The 6,000-nt window shown below is 45.7% G+C and overlaps 1 protein-coding gene and 1 long non-coding RNA gene across 2 annotated transcripts in view; one reads left to right on the forward strand and one right to left on the reverse strand.

The window, feature by feature from the left end:
- Positions 1-6,000, reverse strand: part of IL10RB (interleukin 10 receptor subunit beta) — a 32,208-nt gene that overhangs the window by 6,244 nt on the left and 19,964 nt on the right. The window lies entirely within an intron of this gene.
- Positions 2,025-3,114, forward strand: LOC138849238 (uncharacterized). The gene is made up of 2 exons (XR_011387724.1): positions 2,025-2,397; positions 2,887-3,114. It is a non-coding gene; the product is annotated as an uncharacterized lncRNA (long non-coding RNA).

Below are 6,000 nucleotides of genomic sequence, written 5' to 3' on the forward strand. Positions count from 1 at the left end.
TTCTAGATGGGAAACTGACCATTCTGAAGGACTCTCCATGGGATGTACAGTTTGATCCCCAGACCTTACAGAAGGGATGGCTAACCTTTTTATGTAATAATGCCTGGCCACATAGAGAAACCAAACAGCATAGCCACAACATGAGAGCTTAACTTATGATATGACTTCACAACCAGGTTTATTTTGCCATTGGCACAGGAAACAGGCAAAAACTCTCCTTTTCACACTGAACTAAGCAAGAGATAAAAGTTTTACTGATGACCTCAAAATATACAGACAAGTCATCACATTGAATCTTACCCAAAAGGATATAGTTCTCATGGGCACAGTATTAACACCCAGGGAAATACGAAGGTGAGACTTTGCTCACGACCATAGCTTTCTAGATCACCCTGATACTAAGAGAAATCTTCAGGGACTAGCACTGTGGCACAGCAAGTTAAAGCCCCTGCCCAGAGTGCTGGTTCAAGTCTCAGCTGATCCACTTCATTTTAAAAAAAAAGATTTATTTATTTATTTGAAAGACAGAGTTACACAGAGAGAGGACAGGCAGACAGAGAGAGAGGTCTTCCATCTGATGGTTCACTCTCCAGATGGCTGCAACAGCCAGAGCTGCACCGATCCAAAGCCAGGAGCCAGGAGCCTCTTCTGGGTCTCCCACGTGGGTGCAGGGGTCCAAGGACTTGGGCCATTTCTACTGCTTTCCCAGGCCATAGCAGAGAGCTGGATCAGAAGTGGAGCAGCTGGGACTAGAACCGGCGCCCATATGGGATGCTGGTGCTTCAGGCCAGGGCATTAATCCGCTGAGCCACAGAGCTGGCCCCTGGCTGCTCCACTTCTAATCCAGCACCCTGCTAATGTGCTTGGGAAAGCAGTAGAAGATAGCCCAAGTGCTTGGGCCCCTGCACCCATGTGGGAGACCCAGAAGAAGCTCCTGGCTCCTGGCTTTGAATTGGCCCAGATCCAGTTGTTGCAGCTACTTGGGGAGTGAACCAGTGGATGGAAGACCTCCCTTTCTCTCTCTGTCTTACCTCTCTCTGTAGCTCTGTCTTTCAAATGATTAAAACTATTATCAAGTTATTAATAAAAATTAAAATTAAAAAAATAGAAATCTTCAAATACTAGGGATGGGACTTAGCACCTGCTTGGCCGACATTCTGAAGGCTGCCTCTGTGGTATCAGAGACCAGGAGGAAGAAGAGAGCTAGGCAACAGGGACAATGTAAAGTCAAGTGGCAGGTCAACTCACATCTCTACTGCCGTACATCTGCCGTGAGCTGCTGTTAAGGAGACCTAACAAGGTCCGTCTGCCCCCAAACGGAACTAGTTTTCCATGATGAAAGCCAGGGCTTCGGGCAAACAGCAGGCATGACAGAAGCCAGCTTCCAGTGAGCCCCGTCAGCTCTGCCAAGAGCCGGGTCACTGGAATTGGAAGTGCCCTGGAGTCAAAGGACTCCCAAGTCAGAACAGTAGACCCTGATGGCTCCAAGCTGAAAAAGCCCTTCGCTCCGCCCAGCTTCCATAGTGACCACCGCTACCAAGGGAGGGGCTGGGGTCAATGGCTTTGCAGGCAGGACTGTACATTTCCTTTTAAAGATGCCACCTGTTCAGCCAGCCAGGTAATGGGAGCCAACAGGGTGCTTTTCCTACGGAGGTTCAGACCTCCCTCTTCCAGCTCCCCATGCAAAGAGCTGGATAGGTCTGGGCCTCACATGTACCTGGCCAGGCCTTAACGCCCACCTGATTATTATCAAGCCCCTCTTGTCAGTTTCTGGTTGCCTGGGAAAACTTTCCCAGGTTCTCTAATAATGATTCAACTCCTTGTTTGGGACCCTGTGTATTGAATCTGCTTGTTAGATTTGTCTCCTCCAGACCCGAAGCAATGGGATTCCAGGTGGTCCTGCTCATGACACGAGGCTGTGAGGCTCTGAGCTGGTACTGTGGCACCCTCACAGGCCGCGTCCTGCTGGAACCTGTCGTGACTGCGGGTCCCCATGTCACCCCTGCTCAGCTTGATGAAGACAGAGGAGCCTCGCCCTAACCCCTGTCAGCAGCCAGCGTTTGCATGAGCAGAAGCAGGAACGAAGCAGCCCGGGACAGGAAGCCAGACTAACTCCACCCCACGGCTCCCCACAGCACACACACAGGAAACAAAACAGGAACATCCTTTCTCTGCAGCCACCGAGTGTAAACCTGTTATCCCGCTAACCAGGCAGGGACGCGCACTCTCCTTTTCCTCTTTCCCCCTTTGTCTTCGGCCCTGGACCTGCCTCTGTTCTCTGTCCCTCTAACCCACCACGTCGAGAGCGATTTTGGACTCACCCCCTTGCTAATCTTGTTGGGTGTCCTGGCAGGAATCGGGACAGGAATGGCCAGACTGGGAATTTCGGCAGACAAGGCAAGTAAAATCAAAGACCTATCCCTCACTCCCAAAGATGACGTGAACAACCTAGCGCGGCAACTGTCTGTACTCAGGGTTGACACAAGCCTTAGGGACATTTCAGTCCCTTGCTTACGTGACTGAAAGCAGAGCCAATCCCTGGAGAGACCTCCTAGCCCCCTGCATTTGTCTTCAACCAGCTTGACACCCCCCCTCAGCGATTTAACCTGAAAAAGGTCCCACCTAATGCCCTCCCCACTCTCACAACCCTCAGCCACCTTGTCTATGTAAGCCCCAGCTTGTAAGGGTGGGGGGAGGCTCTCTGTCATGTGTCCGCCCTGTGTGCATGCCAGTCGTGAGCCACTTCTCAGGTTTCTTCCTTGAATAAATCTGTTGGGGGTGGGGGGAGGGCTAGCTGTATGGCACAGTGGTAAAAGCCACTGCCTGCAGCGCTGGCATTCCATATGGGCACCGGTTTGAGTCCTGGCTGCTCCACTTCCAATCCAGCTCTTTGCTGTGGCCCGGGAAAGCAGTAGAAGATGGCCCCCAAGTGTTTGGGTCCCTACACCCACGTGGGAGACCAAGAAGAAGCTCCTGGCTCCTGGTTTTGGATCCACCCAGCTGCAGCCATTGTGGCCATCTGGGAAGTGAACCAGCGGATGGAAGACCTCTCTCTCTGTCTCTCCCTCTCTCTCTCCTGTAACTCTACCTTTCAAATAAATTTTTTAAAAAGAATCTCTGATCTCCTTTTCTCCCTGGCTATGCCTGTGGCTCCCCATGGATCGCCATGGCATGTGTACCCAGGATTTTAAATTTGCTGCTCAATCCTGAGTAAAATCATGTTTTGTTAGAGTCTCTCTGCTCTTTAGGTGGGCACCATTGCAAGGCCTTTCAGGCCCACAGATGGGGTCTGAGGACACTTGTTAGGCACCCACGCTGTCCACCACTGTGACACCAGGATCTGCTGTGAGCCCAACAGGGCAAGGGCTCTCACAAGCAGCTGAAGGAGGAGGAGAAGGGTCAGTCTTGGTCACAGGGAAGCCAGGCTGGTTCATGGGGGTGAGCTATAAACAGCCTGCTGCCACATGGCACCAGGCAGGCAGAGCTCAGGCTGTGCCTCTGGGGAGGGTAAAAGTGGCTCAAGATGGCCCAGCTGTGAACCACAGGCAGCTGCCGGTGGCTAGGCTGGCCCAGGAGTCATGAGCGGGTTCAGATTTTGCAACAGTTGCATTTAAAGGGTTACATTAAGTAACTACATAATTTTCATTTTACCTCTTGGGTCTTCAAAGCCTAAAACAGTTTCTATCTAGCCCTTTAAGAAGGAAGGGGGCTGGCATTGTGGCACTGACTGAGGCTTTCGACTCGAGCTGTCTAGGCTATGGAAGCCTTCTGAATCCACAATCTCCGCCAGTATTTAGATAAGGCCATACTGCCCTGTAGTATGTCTTGAAATCTGGTATTGTGATGTCTCTGGCTTTGTTTTTGTTGTACAAGATTGCTTTAGCAATTCTAGGTCTCCTGTGCCTCCATATGAATTTCAGCATCATTTTTTCCAGATCTGAGAAGAATGTCTTGGGTATTTTGATTGGTATCACATTGAATCTATAAATTGCTTTTGGGAGAATAGACACTTTGATGATATTGATTCTTCCAATCCATGAACATGGACGATTTTTCCATTTTTTGGTATCCTCTTCTATTTCTTTCTTTAATGTTCTGTAATTCTCATCGTAGAGATCGTTGACATCCTTGGTTAAGTTTATCCCAAAGTATTTGATTGTTTTTGTAGCTATTGTGAATGGGATTGATCTTAGAAGTTCTTTCTCAGACTTGGTATTGTCTGTGTATACAAAGGCTGTTGTTCTTTGTGTATTGATTTTATACCCTGCTAATTTAACAAACTCTTCTATGAGTTCCAATAGTCTCTTGGTGGAATCTTTTGGATCCCATATATAATCATGTCATCTGCAAACAGGGATAGTTTGACTTCCTCTTTCCCAATTTGAATCACTTGACTTCTTTTTCTTGGCCTAATGGTTCTGGCTAAAAATTCCAGGAATATATTGAATAGCAATGGTGAGAGTGGGCACCCTCAGTGGGAATGCTTCCAACTTTTTCCCATTCAATAGGATGCTGGCCATGAGTTTGTCATAAATTGCCTTGATTGTGTTGAAGAATGTTTCTTCTATACCCAATTTGCTTAGAGTTTTCATTATGAAAGGGTGTTGTATTTTATCAAATGCTTTCTCTGCATCTATTGAGATAATCATATGGGTTTTGTTCTTCAGTTCGTTAATGTCAATTGTCACAGTGATTGATTTGCAAATGTTGAACCATCCTTGCATACCAAGGATAAATCCCACTTGGTCCGGGTGAATGATCTTTCTGATGTGTTGTTGGATTTGATTGGCTAGAATTTTGTTGAGGATTTTTGCATCTATGTTCATCAGGGAAATTGATCTATAGTTCTCTTTCTCTGATGCATCTTTTTTGGGTTTAGGAATTAAGGTAATGCTGGCTTCACAGAAAGAATTTGGGAAGGTTCTCTCTCTCTTAATTGTTTTGAATAACTTGAGGAGAATTGGAGTTAGTTCTTCTGTAAATGTCTGGTAGAATTCAGCAGTGAAGCCATCTGGTCCTGGGCTTTTCTTTGTTGGGAAGGTCTTTATTACTGATTCAATTTCCATCTTGGTAATTGGTCTTTCAGCTTTTCTGTCTCCATGGCTCAATTTTTGTAGGTTGTATGTGTCCAGGAATCTATCCATTTCTTCTAGGTTTCCCAGTTTGTTGGCATACAGTTCTTTGTAGTAATTTCTGATGATTCTTTTTTATTTTTGTGGTGTCTGTTGTTATATTTCTTTTTTCATCTCTAATTTTATTGATCTGGGTCTTCTCTCTCCTTTTTTTTTTTTTTTTTGTTAGTTGGGCCAATGGTGTGTCAATTTTGTTTATTTTGTCAAAAAACCAGCTCTTCATTTTGCTGATATTTTGTAATTTTTTTGGATTCAATTCTGTTGATTTCTTCTCTAATTTTAATTATTTCTTTTCTCCTACTAGTTTTGGGTTTGGTTTGCTGTTGTTTTTCTAGATCCTTGAGGTGCACTGATAGCTCATTGATTTGGTGCCTTTCCAGTTTCTTGATGTAGGCACCAATTGCTATAAACATTCCTCTTAACGTTGCTTTAACTCTATCCCATAAATTTTGATATGTTGTATTGTCTTCTTCATTTGTTCCCAGAAATGTTTTGATTTCTTTTTTGATTTCTTCTATGACCCACTGTTCATTCAGGAGCATGTTGTTCAGTTTCCATATATTTGCATATGTTCTAGGGATTCCTGAGTTGCTGATTTTCAGCTTCATCGCATAGTGGTCCAAGAAGATGTATGGTGTGATTTTGATATTTTTGAATTTTCTGAGGCTTGCTTTATGACCTAACATGTGGTCAATCCTATAAAAAGTTCCATGCACTGGTGAGAATAATGTGTATTCTGTGACTGTAGGGTGGAAGGCTCTGTAGATATGTTAGGTCCATTTGGTCTATAGTGTCAATTAACTGCTATTGCCTTGCTGATTTTCTGTTTGGTTGATCTGTCCATTGCTGAAAGTGGGGTATGGAAGTC

This window comes from Oryctolagus cuniculus, chromosome 4 (genome assembly GCF_964237555.1).
Source record: "Oryctolagus cuniculus chromosome 4, mOryCun1.1, whole genome shotgun sequence".
Lineage (NCBI taxonomy): Eukaryota > Metazoa > Chordata > Mammalia > Lagomorpha > Leporidae > Oryctolagus > Oryctolagus cuniculus.